This window comes from Pectinophora gossypiella, chromosome 10, assembly GCF_024362695.1.
Source record: "Pectinophora gossypiella chromosome 10, ilPecGoss1.1, whole genome shotgun sequence".
Taxonomy (NCBI): domain Eukaryota; kingdom Metazoa; phylum Arthropoda; class Insecta; order Lepidoptera; family Gelechiidae; genus Pectinophora; species Pectinophora gossypiella.
This window is the reverse complement of record NC_065413.1, coordinates 1780257-1796000: the sequence shown is the minus strand read 5'-3', so window position 1 is coordinate 1796000 and position 15744 is coordinate 1780257.

Genomic DNA, 15744 nt, shown 5'->3' with positions numbered 1-15744 from the left:
GCTCACATACGGTTGAAAAGTTTATTGTTTATTTGTAAGGCGGTCAACGTAAATACAAACATGAACTCACGCCTATTTCCCACCGGGGTAAGCGAAGACTGTGGAATACCATTTGCTTCGATCCTGATATACTTCTCTTGCTTCCTGCGGTGGTAAATAAATTAATGAAATCGTTACAAGTCGGTGTAATACACGTCCATACGTGGCGCACATAATTGGCAGTCGGAAGGCAAGTGCCCGTGGCATAGGGACGGCAATTAGAAACGCAAACGATCGTATTTCACCACACGCAATTAACACATTACTGGAAAACGTCTCTTAAGAGTTTAAGAACGATAAAAAATGAAGGAGCTGGAGTAGTTTTGCTGCTCATACGTACATAAGCTTAAATTACTTTTAGCTTGATAAGTTTATACAAATTGTTAGCTGTGTTTACCTTTAATTGGTTACGCATTTAGAATAATACCTATGTTTGTGGAATAAGCGTAGTAATAATGTTGTAACTGTTGGTAAATCAAAAAAAAAAAAAAAAAAAAAAAAAAAAAAAAAAAAAAAAAAAAAAAAAAAAAAAAGTTCACGCCTACTTCCCGTTGATTCACGATCCTGACACACCATTTTCACTTCTTCCACTCTCTCTTGAAAGACTTTTGCTGGTATAAGGTCTGTTTGACTTTGCTAGGTGATCTCCGCGTCGCTTACAGCATGTTGTCCTAGTAGGATAGGATCCTTAGCCATTAGTCAATTTTAAAACAACGTAACATCAACAAAGAAACTCGACACTCGCCGACGTCTCAAACTTCTTTCTCAAAACAAAACCAACGTTGGAATCCTTGTTGGAGGTAAATCGAAATGGAATAAAATATTAGAAGGGTATTTATAAAGCGGATTCCAGAAATGCGATCCCTGGGCAAATTACGGCGGGTCCGGTGTCGACGTATTCAATAACAACAAGTTTCTACTCGACTAATACAATGAAAATAAAGAGAAAATTTAATTCGAAAATAAATCTGACACGGCAGGGACGAGCGTGTTATCCATTACACCACCGGGTCCTCATCCTGTCCATGCGAAATTCTTTCGATCTATGTATCGTCATTAAGCCAACGCTTCGATTTTTTTTTATTTAAATTTTCTCTTTATGTGTTTCTCTGCACAGGACCGATCGTCGTGGAGATCCTTGGGGGAGGCCTATGCCCAGAAGTGGGCGCCGTACGGCTGATAATGATGATGAGTTTCTCTAAAATTTATTGCACTTATAATAAACAAAAATCACAATGAAAATATTATGTGTAGGTACCCTATGCACTCACATATAGCATGTTTTCTTCTGGTCGGGAAACAAGTAAATAAATTGTCATTTATAGCGTAGGAAATAAAGACTCAGAAAAGTATGACGAGTTAAAGACAACTGAGAAAAAGTGTACACAGGGCGATTCTTACTTCCTGTCCACACGGCAAAAAAATCTTCTAAACCTTCAGAAAACTCCAATCTCACGCCAAACCAAGGACACACTATAACCCTGGTCTAGAAGATCTCATAAAAACCCCTACTTTCTAAAGCTACTACTATATGCATACCGCTGATATAAATACCCACAAATATAGCTAGAAGTGGCTTGGTAAGAGCGCAGTATACAGGGCGATGTCATAAATACGGCGTGCGGTGCAGGCGTTTGTACTCGAGCGCTAACCGGCCATTTAGTGGTGACGCCATACTGCTATCACGGAGATTAGTATGCTGGATGAGACATCCATTTTGTTTTATTTTATTTACGACGTCTGTAGTGTAAAAGTAATTATTTTTTTTACAAACAGATCCCGGGTTTTTTTAATGGTAATCCGTACCTCAAACGAACTTTCCTTATTTTGAATTGGTGGATGTGCCTCCACAAATCACCGATTGGGCTGCGTGGTTGACCATCTTCTGGTCGATGAGGGAATTCTGTACCGGAATGTCAATTGCCTGCGAGTGTTACGTTTTTTCTTTTTTTCTTGACTTATTTTGTTGTTATGTAGTAATTAACCACTTTTTAGCATTTAACTGCAACTAACCTCACGTTACAAAATTTCCTAATCATGTCGTGTTTACACGTTTTCGGTTTCAATCTAGTTATTTCCCACATCTGTAGCTTTTTATTTTCGCATGTCATGATTGTTACCTGTTCGTGTACCTTTTAAATAAATAAGTAATTTAGTTAAACAAATGAGGCTCCATCCAGTGTTAGGAAATGCGTCGCGGCCGCAGCATATGACACAGCGCGCGCTCTGTGACCGCGCAGACTTACTTAGTAACTATTTAATGCGCAACTTTAGCGCAGGTCGCGCGCACGCAGTCATTGAATTCATGTGCGGTGCACGAGTGGCCAGTAAGCAGTTTGCACTACATAATGCACACATGCAGTTCGCTAGCCTTTCGCAAACAAGCGCATTTGGCAAGTCTAAATGTAGCCGTAGATTGTCTTTTGTTTTTATAATACTCACCCATGCTTAGGGAAACGCATAAAGAGAGAATTAAATCGAAAATAATTAGACGGGTATTGACCCCGGGAAAGCCGGGACGAGCATTTTAACCATTACATCACCGGGTCCTCCTCCTGTCCATGCGAAATTATTTCGATCTATGTATCATCATACATCGTCGTAGATTGATTTACGAGATTAATGAGTTGACTAAGGAATTACATCCTTCCCAATACGATGGACCATCATGGGGTATGAGCTAGTAAGATGTCAACATACGGTTCGCCGTCTTCAACTGAGGTGGTTCAACTCGGTATAAAGTCACAGAGATCTCTCTGTCAGATTCAAACGCTTGTCACTTCCATTAGCTAATCCGGCGCTACATCTGTGGTTTCTGTGGACATTTTGGCGAAACACCAACGCAATTAAACCGTTACGTTGCGTCGCGCTCCACTCTTTACTTCCACTTCATTTGCTCCACCAGCTAATTTGTTCGCGTTTTAAATTATATTATTATTTTAATTTAATTGCGTGTTTAGTTCTACATGACGAGAAGAGTAAACACGTTTGAGTTGTAGGTACAAACAATGCCTTAATATAAGCGAACATTTAGCCTAACAGTGCTATAGTTCAACCCTGGTGTTAGGGTTACCTACTATTGACCTGTTATTGAACGCCTACATTCTCACTTAAGTAAATAGCAGCCAGGACCGACTAACATGCTTAACATGCCTTCCGAAGCACGGATACATCGGATAATCGGACAATCAGCCTGAAATGTCTTAACGTATCTAGAGATCATAAAGTGATATTTTGTGATATGTCCTCCCCGGGATTCTAACCCGGGGTCTCCGGATCGTGATCCCAAAGCTCAACCTCAAGATCACAGTCGTTATGGATAATTACGTTTTGTATTAAATGTACGTACGGGGAAGTATGTCCTAATTTAGATGTATCATAGGTGATTGAAGTTTTAATGTTGTTGAGAAAATCTCTTCTCTAGTTACTACGTACGGTAGATAGGTTTGTCGCAAAGAATTGATGAGTTATTTAATACATTATGAACGATTGATGCAGGATTTCATAAAGAATTTATATTGAAATATTGCATTATTCCATGAAAAAAGTTGCACAAAACCAAATATACCTTTTTGGCACGAATAAATATTGTAAATTCCATTTTACGAGTATTTATTCTATTTTCCGGTTGCCGATCACGAAAAAGAATTTGAAAACTGAATTCGTTCGATTTTAGAACGCACATCCAATTACCATGGCAACCGAAAAATATGGCATAAAAAATGAAATAAAAACAAACCAGCTTGGTGCTATTTTATTTTTATTTCTCATATTCAAATGTTTTTCAAGCGGCCAGTAGTAAATCGTGTTAAGCGCTGAAAAGAGTTGAAAAAAGGCTGAAAAAAGCGGCAAAGCGCTGCAGGCTCGTTATCACTCGGTCATTATTCTTGCTGTCTGAATCTCCCTCTTTTATTAAATTTAGTGAACCCCTGAATGGGGTTAGAATGTAAGAGAAATTTCATAAGTCTGAAGTTGGTATTGGAAATTGAAATCTTTATGTCTGTGTAATAAGCGGTTGATTTTCGTTATAAATTAGTGAAAGATCAGAAAAAGCTTCTGACTTTGATTTTTCTTCTTCTATTGTATGGGTTGTGAGGTAAATTATCAACCTCATCGACCGTGGTGTCCCACCGGGATTCGAACTCGGGCCCTCTGGATCGTGAGCCCAGCGCTCAGCCACTGGACCACGGAGGCCGTACTGACTTTGATTTAGAACATACAAGTTTTTGCTGGCTGGTTTTACAAGATAGTTAGAAAATGAAAAGGTGCAATTGCAAAATTGGATTAGATACGTATACAAACTCCCTTACTTATAAAAAATACACAACCATTGAATACATACGTGTGTAAATATTTGACAAGGAAAAAGGGCGGGAAACTTCGAGTACGTCGGATGTGTTTCTTCTTGCTTTTTGAAAATTTAATTATTTTTTGGATCAGATAAGTGTATTGTAGTATAATTAGTGTATTATAAGTTGTATTATTAGTGTATATATATCTATATCAGCCATTTGGTAAGTTTTTAACTCATTTTCATGTTCTTATGAACAAACCCCCTGACGACATTTTGGCGGGGGATTCAAGCGAAGGCTTGAGTCCCCCGGCTGTTGCTTGCAATGTAACTATTTCGGTGGACGATGGTTTTGACGGCTCAGGAATGGAAACGGATGGGTCGATAGATCCAGGCCGCAAGAGGGTCCGTGCCTCTAAAAAAACTTGTAAAGGGTGTAATAAGCGCGTACGACGAAAGAAACAACACGGAGAGTGCGATAATTCTTCTTGTTCTTGCAACGATCTCGACGAATCACACTTGATGCCGCCTCCTGAACCACTTAAACATGATCAAGGCTTTGATAACAGTTCTTCATGTATTCCCAACATAGACAATGTTTCAGAACAACATTCTTTGACAATAGGACAAAATCCTCCACCTTCTCAGCCCTCTCCTCAAATTGGACGGAAAGAGTACCTCCGTTCAGATGCTGCTCCATACATCCTCCATGTCCAGCGTATAACTGATGCTGAAGATAGTGGTACCATCCTGCACCCTATTGCATTTGGTAACTTTCTTAAGAAAAACAATTTTCAAAACATTGTACCTGGGAGCGTTAAACGCATAGGGCGGAACAAATGTGTTGTAGGGTTCTCAACTTATACTGATGCTAACTCATTCTTGTCCAGTGAAAAGCTCGCTTTAAATAGATTCAAGGCTTTCATCCCAACGTTTAATGTCACACGCATGGGTCTTGTAAGAGGAGTCCCATCAGACTGGTCTTTGGAAGAAGTTAAAGAGAATATCTCTACTCCTATTGGCTGTGGTAATATCTTAAAGGTAAGGCGCCTTAACCACAAAGTGATTGTTAATGGAGCTCCATCTTGGCAACCCTCCCAAACAGTTGTAATTACATTTGATGGGCAGGTACTTCCTAAAAGAATATTTATGTGTTACAATGCTCTTTCCGTAGACATCTACGTATACCCAACAATTCAGTGTTTCGTGTGTTGCCGCTATGGACACTCCCAAGATCAGTGCCGCTCTAAATCCAAACCTAGGTGCTATAAATGTGCTCAAAATCATTTAGGTCAATTCTGTTCTGTTGAGGAGGATGCTGCTTCATGTGTAGCTTGCTCTGGATTTCACTTTGCCACAAGCAAGGCCTGCCCTGAATTCAAAAGGCAAAAAGATATTAAGAATACTATGGCACACTCATGTATATCATATAATGAGGCCATCAAACTGCATCCTCCTATCTCGAAATCGTATGCAGATGCACTCGCAACCTCTCCCCAACATTTTACTTATGCCCAGTCAAGCCAACCACACTCAAACAATGCTCCCACTTCGTCTTCATACAAAAAGACAGTATTCAGACAGCCTCGTGCTCCGCCCCGGTCTGTTCAGGGATATGATCGTGCGGCCCATAATGCTATAATTCGCGAATTTCAACCTCCATCACCTAGCAATGGGTGTGCTCTGCAAGCCAAAAATCCTGATACTCATCATCCGGAAGACCAAGAACAAATCATTGAAATGGTTATGAATCTTGTCAATATTTTACTTAAAAACAAAATCTTAAAACCGTACAACGCTGACGTTATTTGTAATGCTCTATCTCAAAAAAACAACAATGGATACGATAATTCAATGGAATTGCAGGTCCATTCTTCCCAAAAAGTCTGACCTAATTTATCTTATCAATAAATATAAGCCAGCTGTAATATCTTTAACTGAAACATGGTTAAAGCCAGACCATGTTTTCAGAATTTCAGGTTATTGTTGTATACGTTATGACAGTGACAGGTATAACATAGATGACAGCTATGGCGGTGCTGCCATGTTAATTAGGGATGGGATACAGTTTTCTCGAGTTTCATTTAATAATAATTTGACTATGATTGATGCAGTTGGAATAAATATTGATAATATTACTTATGTGTCTGTTTATGTTCCTCATCCAAATGCGCATGCGTTTCAGGAGATAGAAAGCCTTTTTTCTTCTCTTCGTAGACCTTTTCTAGTTATGGGTGATTTCAACTTGGGGTTGTGCGGTGACCAGGTGGAATGGTAGGCGATTACTAGACATTTTAGATAACTATAACTTATGCATTCTAAACACTGGCGAACGTACACGTCTGTGCGAGACAGACAGTGCTGTTGATCTAACCATATGTACGCCTAACTTAGCATCTAATTTTACTTGGTCTACTTTTCGGTCTACTTGTGGAAGTGACCATTTCCCATTAATAATTTCCACTTTAGTAAGATATGCTAAAAATGTGAGGCGTACTCCCCGATTGAAGTACCGTTTAAGTAATGCAGATTGGAATAGATTTAGACAGCTTATTGATGACAAATTATCTCAATTACCAGAGAACCCAATTGACAATGAAAATGAATGTTCTAGAGCTTTGGCTCTGTGCATTCTTGAAGCTGCAGATCAATCTTTTCCAATTAAGAGAACTGTGCGTGATTCAATTCCTATGCCACCTTGGTGGGATTCGGAGTGCTCTTATGCTGTACGGAGAAGAAAAGAGGTTGAGAGAATTTATGCAGATGACATGTCAGATGAAAATCTACACAGTTTGAAGAATACTATTGAGGAAACAAGGATTATTTTAAGGGATAAAAAACTAGAAGGTTGGAGAGCATTCTGCGCGTCTCTTTCCCCAAGAACATGCCCTTCTGAGGTTTGGCGTTCCATTAGATGTTTCAGGAGAGCGTTTAATGATTCTCCTTCAGTTTCTATGTTGTCTCCGCAATTGACAGATAGTTTCCTTGACAGGCTTGCTCCTCCGACGGTTCCCCAAGAAGAACTGCTTTCTACCTCTCCTTCACCTGCTAGACCTTTGCAGGATTGTTTTTCATTGGATTCTCCATTCTCTTTATATGAATTAAAGGGAGTGATTTCTACTGTAAAGGATTCGTCACCTGGGCCGGATGGAATTCCTTATTCATTTCTTTCTCATCTTAGTGATTCTGGTTTAAATTATTATTTAAATATTATTAACTCTGTAATGACTTCTGGAAATGTACCAATTTCATGGCGTTCTCAGGATATTATACCAATATTAAAGCCAGGCAAGCCTTCTGATGAGGCAACCTCTTATAGGCCGATAGCGCTCTCATCAGTAATGGCAAAAGTTGCAGAACATCTTATCAAAAATCGTTTGGAATGGTATATTGAGAAGAATCAGTTATTGTCGCGTAGTCAGTTTGGTTTCCGTAAGAGTCTATGTACTATTGATAGTGTTAGTGTTTTTATTACTGATATTCAGTTAGCTTTCTCTGCGAAAAATTCTGTAGTTGCGGCATTTTTAGATATATCGGCAGCTTATGATAACGTACTTATTCCTGTTTTGAAAGACAAATTGATTAATTTGAATGTGCCTATTATCTTAGTCAATTTCATCATTAATATGCTTTCTGTTAGACACGTTACTTTGATATCTAGTAATGGACTTGATGTTAGTCGCACTATCTACAGGGGTCTACCCCAAGGTTCCGTGCTCAGTCCACTGCTGTATAATATTTATGCGTACGACCTGGAATCATCCTTGCTTAATAGTGCTAACGTGTTACAGTATGCTGACGATTTGCTTATTTACTGTGTTCATAAAAATATTGATAGTGCTTGTGAATCGCTGACTTATTCACTTAGTCTTTTAAAGTGCTGGCTAAATAACAATGGACTAAGTCTTTCTGTTGATAAGAGTTCTGTAGTAGTTTTTTCCCGATCACGCGATCGGCCGAACTTAATACCTATAGTAAAATTTAACCACAATTCACTGCCTATTAAGCAGGATGCAAAATTTTTAGGAGTAGTGTTGGATCGTCATCTTAACGGAGCTGCCTATTTTAAATACATCGTGCTCAAGTGTGAAAAAATGCTTAACGTTATGAGATGTCTCTCGGGTGTTTGGTGGGGTGCACATCCCTTTAATCTGAAATTATTATACAATGCAATTATTCGCAGTGTTCTTGATTATGGGACTTTTCTTTTAGAAGGAGGTAACAAAGACTGTTTGGATAAATTGGACAAGATTCAGTCCAAAGCTTTAAGGATCGTATTGGGAGCAATGAGATCTAGTCCTGTAAATGCAATGCAGGTTGAGTGTGTCGAAGCGCCTCTTCGATTAAGACGGCAATACTTATCGGACCGGTTTTTCTTTAAATCTATGCAGTTTTCAAATCACTTATTACATTCTAAACTCTTTGATTTAGTTCACCTCGTTGACAATTCTCCTTATTGGCGACATAAAACTATTCCATGTCTAGTAATGAGTTATAAAAAGTTTCTTTCGCTTCAGTCTCCCTTGTGTCGGTCCCCTACCCTTGCTCTATACAGCATCAAATACGAATCTTTACTGATATCACCTGATATTCGATATTATTTGGACTTTGATAAAAATGACGTTGGCGTGTGCACAAAATTTAATTCATTTGTGGGTGAGAATTGGCCAGAATGGCACCATATCTTCACAGATGCCTCGAAGTGTAGTTCTAGCTGTGTTGGTGTAGGCATTTTTCATCCTCAATACAACATTATTCAAAAAATTAAACTCCCTCCTGAAACCTCAATCTTTACTGGAGAATGTTTTGGTTTATTGAAGGCTCTTGAATATATCCTTATTGCAAAATTGAAAAAAGTCGTTGTTTTTTGTGACTCTAAAAGCGCCCTGCAGGCATTAGAAAAATTCCCGTTCAAGATGAAGCCTTATTACCCAATTATATTTCAAACTAAAGAAAAGTTGCTTCAGTGTAGGTTGAGTGACCTTTCTGTAACCTTTGTTTGGATACCCAGCCATTGTGGTATCTGGGGCAACGAGAAAGTTGACCAATTGGCTAAAGAAGCTGTGCAGGATGGTGACATGTTTCCTTATAAGAACTACTTCCATGATTTGCTTAGTTTACCTAAAACCTATCTCAAAGAGAGTTGGCATGAGTCTTGGGTTGAGAGTAGCCGTCTGAAGGGCAAACTCTATCATAATTTACAACCTCATATACCTTCTAAGCCTTGGTTTTTTAAGGTTAAATGTTCTAAGAAGGCGGTATCTATGCTTTGCAGGATGCGTTTCGGCCATGTGTGCACGCCTGCACACCTTGGTCGCTTGCGCATCCTGGATAGTAACATGTGTGAATGTGGTGTTGATGTTGGGGACTTGGACCACATTTTCTTTGTGTGCACTAAATATGACCGTTCATCATTCCTTAATGCCCTCATTTCCGCCAATGTTCCTCTTCCCACTCGAGTTTCCTGTTTAATTTTAAATCCTATTTTGTTTTGTGATATTATATTTTCCTTTCTTCTGTTAAATGATATTAAACTATAGCAGATATAATACCTACTTCTACATCCTATTTATTTAATTCATTTATACTTTATTAGACTCTCATATTTATTTTTTATCCCATTTACCTGATCCTATTTTTGTGTAAATTTCCGTTCCCGAATGTTATTTCCTTCCTTTTCGTTTCCCAATCTTTTAATACTTGACATTGGCACAAAGCAACACTAGTGCCATAAAAAAAAAAAAAAAAAAAAAAAATATTTGACAACCAAGCAAAATTGAATACAATTTTCAAATAATTCGATTAACCTGTGCCTCGCTGTTAAATAGTTTATAACTTATACACACACGATGGATGGCTTGTTTAATTTTTCTAAAGGGGTTAGTAACTACCATTTATTTATATTAATTGTAACCTACGGGTTATTATTTTATGCACCAATAACTACGTACGCTTAGTACAAAAATACTTGAAAAGATAATGACAGAACACATTTTACTAATAATAATGAAACAACAAAATATTTAAATAATAGATACTTAATAAATATTATGAATTTTATTTGAAGAAATGTTTTAGAAAATTCATCCATTCTTCAAAATTAAAACTCTAAATTGTTACTCTGAGAATTAAATACAGTTTAAAATTCGAATTCAGCAATCGTTTAGAAAACAAAATAGAATCAAAAACAAATACAAAATCAACTTATGTTCGAATTGAATTTGAACATAATTTCCGAAGCAGACGCGGAAACAAGATGGTTGATTGACGAAGCTGCTCGAGACAGGAGGATTCTAGGTTTAAATTGAGAGGAAATGGAAGGAGGGACACTTAAAACATAAAACTGGAAATTTTAGAAAGATAAAGTACGTATCCTCCTTACATAGGTACTGCAGTGTAGCAGCGTTGTTGATGCTTCATACCACCGCCTGTTTATTTAAGGGTGGCCTGTGAACAATAGTGGGACATATCACTTGTCTTTTCGTGAAAATAGTGAATAAAAATAATACAGTCTCAACTCATGATCACACACCCTATCGGAGTAGGAAAAGGAAGAACAAACCAGAATCATAGAATAAACAGTAACACTACTTACGTATAGAATGTACGGTGAGTTTAAGTATATCTTAGGGTTCGTAATATTTATAAATTGTATTACTTAATTATTATTTTATTATATAACCTAATAACAGACGGAATAATGTCGTGAATCTGTGTCACAACTTTATTATTTTTAATTTGAAACTGGCATTATAATAAGTATATTATTTCTTTTCTTTTTACTTTTGCTTTTTTATTTTTCAAACAGGAACATTTTCCCGCCTTTTAATGGCGATGACGGCAATTTTTTCGGTTGCGGGAATAAATAAATAATGTTGTCTCATATAATGTTTTCATACCAGAAAAGTTGGAGAGTTAACATTATTCAAGAGAATTGCTGAATTGTTTGATTACGACGAGCACCTCCCCTCCTGAGAGCAGGAGTATTATCACATAATATATATGTATGTAGCCTTTGGTTTTTCTTTCATACAAGACTATTAACACGGCCCCAGGGGGGACAGAGTCATCTTCTCTGCCCTCACTGGGGTAAATCCTATTCGGCGCATCTTTGCCGCGGAAGGCCTCAACGGTTACAGAGACGGAAATGGGAGCCATCGGTACGGCAATGCAGGACGGAGGAGGCGAATCACAGGGACTGTAACCTGGAACCCGACAGAGGGGCATTAGTAACTGTCAGTACTATTTAGAGGCGGAGGACACGAGTCCTAGTACGGCTTTGAATTAGACTACTCTGGGCGCCATCCGACTCGCGTCAGACAGAGTACTGCGGGGCGGAAGACAAAAGGGAAACCACTACCCTATTTTTCCCTAAAAATGGTGAGTAACCATGGTAACCACTCGTGACCTTGACGCATCTGGCCTGTCGGACAGGTATATGAAATAAGCCATATAGTGGACACAGGCCTTTACCTTTTTTGTTCGCAGTCCAACATCGAAAGAAAATAGGGATTAAAAAATATGTAACCATCCTATGGTAGTAGGTATCAAGAATACCATTAATAATCCCGACAGTATTTGAAACCATTCCAAGTTAATTTCATGCGATGTCATTGTAGGAAAACACAACATTACACTGTCAATGTCTGGATTGTATTCAATGTACATAAACGCGAATGATTGACAGTCTATCGTGTCCAGAAAGCGTTACTCAAATGGTCATGTTGATTGCAATGTCAAGCCAAGCCAATGATGAGGTGCACTACAATTTGGCCATATCAAACATGATGATGTCAAAATAAGTAATTTCAATTTCAGGCCTTTGGATTAGTACATACCTAGATTTGATGGTAGTACATAATATAGAGCAGATATTACCGGTAAGGTAAGGTTTGGAAAACTAGAAAAAAATCATTATTATCTGATCTGTTGTTTAGACTTAATATTACTTGAGTAATTTATTATTTATTAAAATTCCTCACACATAGGAAAACTCCTTCATAGCATACCGAGGCACAGTGCCCAAAAGACTGGCAGCTTTTCCCACTATTAAATAACTTCAATTCATTATTTTCTTTATTAGAAAAAAATATAATATACCATGTAGGTATTCAGAATGTTTTGTAAGTATGTAGTAATTTTACACGTGTATAATTCAAATTCAAAAATATCTTTATTCAGTAGGTAACATAGTTACACTTTGAATCGTCAATTTTTACATAACGAAAGTCTCATCCGCTTAAAACTACTGAAGCTTCTCACAACCTGTATAGCCGGGGAAAAGAAGCTGCAAGAAAAACCTCGGCGTTCTTTAAAAAAAATATAAAATATTGTTAGTGGGCGTCGTACGGCTGATAATAATTGTCATACAATTGAGTAATTTAGCTGCCTAATATCAGTTCTAAACAGTTAATCCCATGCATTCATATGTTCTAAATAATCACTAACTTTTTAATAACCTTTTGTGTAAAGTTTCTGTTTAACTACTGCCTTAAAACAGTTGAAAGGCAAATTCTGAATGTCAATGGGAATCTTATTGTTAAATGTAATAATTTCCTTACCTAAAAGTTTACTTTATAAATATATCTATATTTTTTACTGCGCTCATCTACTAGGCCATAGAAGCTGTAGATCAATCAAGTAGAAGTATAATAGCGGTATGATATGATGGCAGTATGGATGTTTGTCCTGCTCATCAAGTATAGTATTAATTAGTAACTACGTTAAAGGCTCAAGAAGCTGTACTTTATTAGAATCAATTTTAGTATTGGAGATCTTAGAAAGGTTCAGTACGATCTACTTTGTACATGTGTGCGTGTATGAAACGCTTGATGAATGTGGAGGAAGCAAGAGAAGTGTATCAGGATCGAAGCAAATGGAATTCCATAGCCTCTGCTTACTCTGGTGGGGAACAGGCGTGAGTTTATGTATGTATTTATTATGGTGTTAATTTATAGCTAAATCGAGGAAGCGAATTGATGTACTTTATCATGTCAACGGCAGCGAGTCGATAGTTTTCTTCTTTTATCGTGTGGGTTGTGAGGTGAAGTACCAACCTCATCAACCCTGGTGTCAGGGTTACTATTGAGCCGCCAAAGGCCCCTGACATGGCTCATGTAACGACTACTTACTTACATCAGTAAGTAGTAACCGGGGCCAACGGCTTAACGTGCCTTCTGAAGCACGGATCATCTTACTTTCGGATAATCAGGTGATCAGCCTGTAATGTCCTAACCAAACTAGGGACCACAACGTAATTTTTGTGATATTTCCCCACCGGGATTCGAACCCAGGACCTCCGGATCGTGAGCACAACGCTCAACCACTGGACCACAGAGGTCGTTAGTTTAGAGTCGATAGTGTAGTGCAGATATAAATGGAACCACTCCAAAATATCAAGCACAGAAACCAGCAGTGTTATTTGTCTCACGAACTGTAAAAATAGCAAGTTTTGACACCGACGGCGACGTGTCGCCGGAAACCGCTGTTCGACGACAAATTCACTTTTCCTGTTGTCGGCGAAAATTTCTCCGAAATTCGGGCAAGTGTCGCTGGGAATCGGTGAGGTGTCGGAAGGAAACATTCGCATCTAAGGTACTTTGTTTGACTTTCAGCTACAAGCGAACAGTAAATTGCTTGAGAGTTTTTATGTTGTTCACAAATCCTAGGAACCACTCCATACCTCTAGTCTACAAATTTCCATAAAATATATTGTTTTTTACATCACTATCTACGATTTCATCGTATCAACAGTGGCTGCAAGTTGTCTTTGATGACTTGTGGCTCTGCCCACCCCATTAGGGATTACGGGCGTGAGTTTATGTATGTATATGTATCTACAATTTGAACCCCGACACCGCACTTGCAACAATGAGTTATTAATATATCTTTAGTGCAGTTTCCACTATACAGACGGTGATACGGCTCCCTAGCACGTTGGTCTAACAGAAAGTTCAGTTAGACGTGGGTACTAAGTTAATCTTGCGAAGGATGTACGTCTAACTACCCCTTATGTTATCTACGATAAGTAAAATAATAGCCTTCGTAGTCCAGTGGTTTGAGCGTTCGGCTCACGATCCGGAGGTCCCGAGTTCAAACCCCGGTGGGGACATATCACAAAAATCACTTTGTGATCCCTAGTTCGGTTAGGATATTACAGGCTGATCACCCGATTGTCCGAAAATAAGATGAAAGTAAGACGTTGGTCCCGGTTACTACTTACTGATGCAAGTTAGTAGTCGTTACATGAGCCATATCAGGGGCCTTTGGCGGTTCATGGATTACCTATAGTAACCCCCAGGGTTGATGGGGTTGGTAGTCCGCCTCACAACCCACACAATAGATAAGATAAAGTAAAATAACAAGAACTTATTTTTTTCACCCCAAAAACTTTTCTTGCCTTCATTGCTAAAAAATCAATAATAGAATGGAAATGCAATCGCGATTGTCACTCCAGCATAACAGGAGAATTGAATTTGTGACGACATGCTTGCCACAGTGAAGCGTTATGTCACTGAGTATAAAACCTAGGGTATCTATCTAGGTCTTGGCTGAAAAATTTACAAGGATTTTCAAGAAGCTATGATGCTTTTGTTATTTGAAGGACGCTTTATTGCGTCAGGTAAACATAAAAAGGGTGTTAGTGTCTATCAAAACCGCCGGACACTTTTAAATGTTATTTTATTGCTAAAATACGTTGGAAGAAATTATGTAGTGATAGGCACTAGGCGGCACTAATAGGGCAGCTACTGAGCACTTTTTTAATGTAAAATCATCATCATCATGACCAGCGATTCTGACGGAAACGGAACACTGATGGTGATGATACAGCTATGATTCTGAGTGAACAAGTGGAATTTCCCATAGTAAAACGAATGAAAATGTTAGTGATCTTTAGAATTACTTTCAATTTCATACCTTGGCGATAGAAAATTCCACTTTTTAATAACTCAGAATCGGAGTCACCAACACTCTGTATAAGTTTGCTTTCAGTGTGCCGAAATATGGTGAATTTTACTTACCTGGGCTGGTGGAGGTGTTTTTACGGCCGATAGCCGGCACCCTCGCCTTAACGTGTCCTGAGGAGCACGGAATCAACTTACTTTTTCAGACAATCAGGTGATTCAAGCCTGAAAAATCCTTACCAAACAAAGGTCAGTGTCGCAAAGTGATTTCGACAATGTCCACATCGGGAATCGATCCCGGACCTCCAGATCGCGAGCCGAACTCTTTAAAAATCCAAAAAATTACATATAAAATATTTAAAACTAATATTCGAACCATGGCCTATACCTTAGTAACACATTTAGTGGTAACTCTATAAAATGACTGGCAAAGGGTTGCGCGCTTCGATCTAATTGCGACGTCGTGACTACTGCCTTCCTCTTCCATTAGCACCCTTTACCATAGAACTC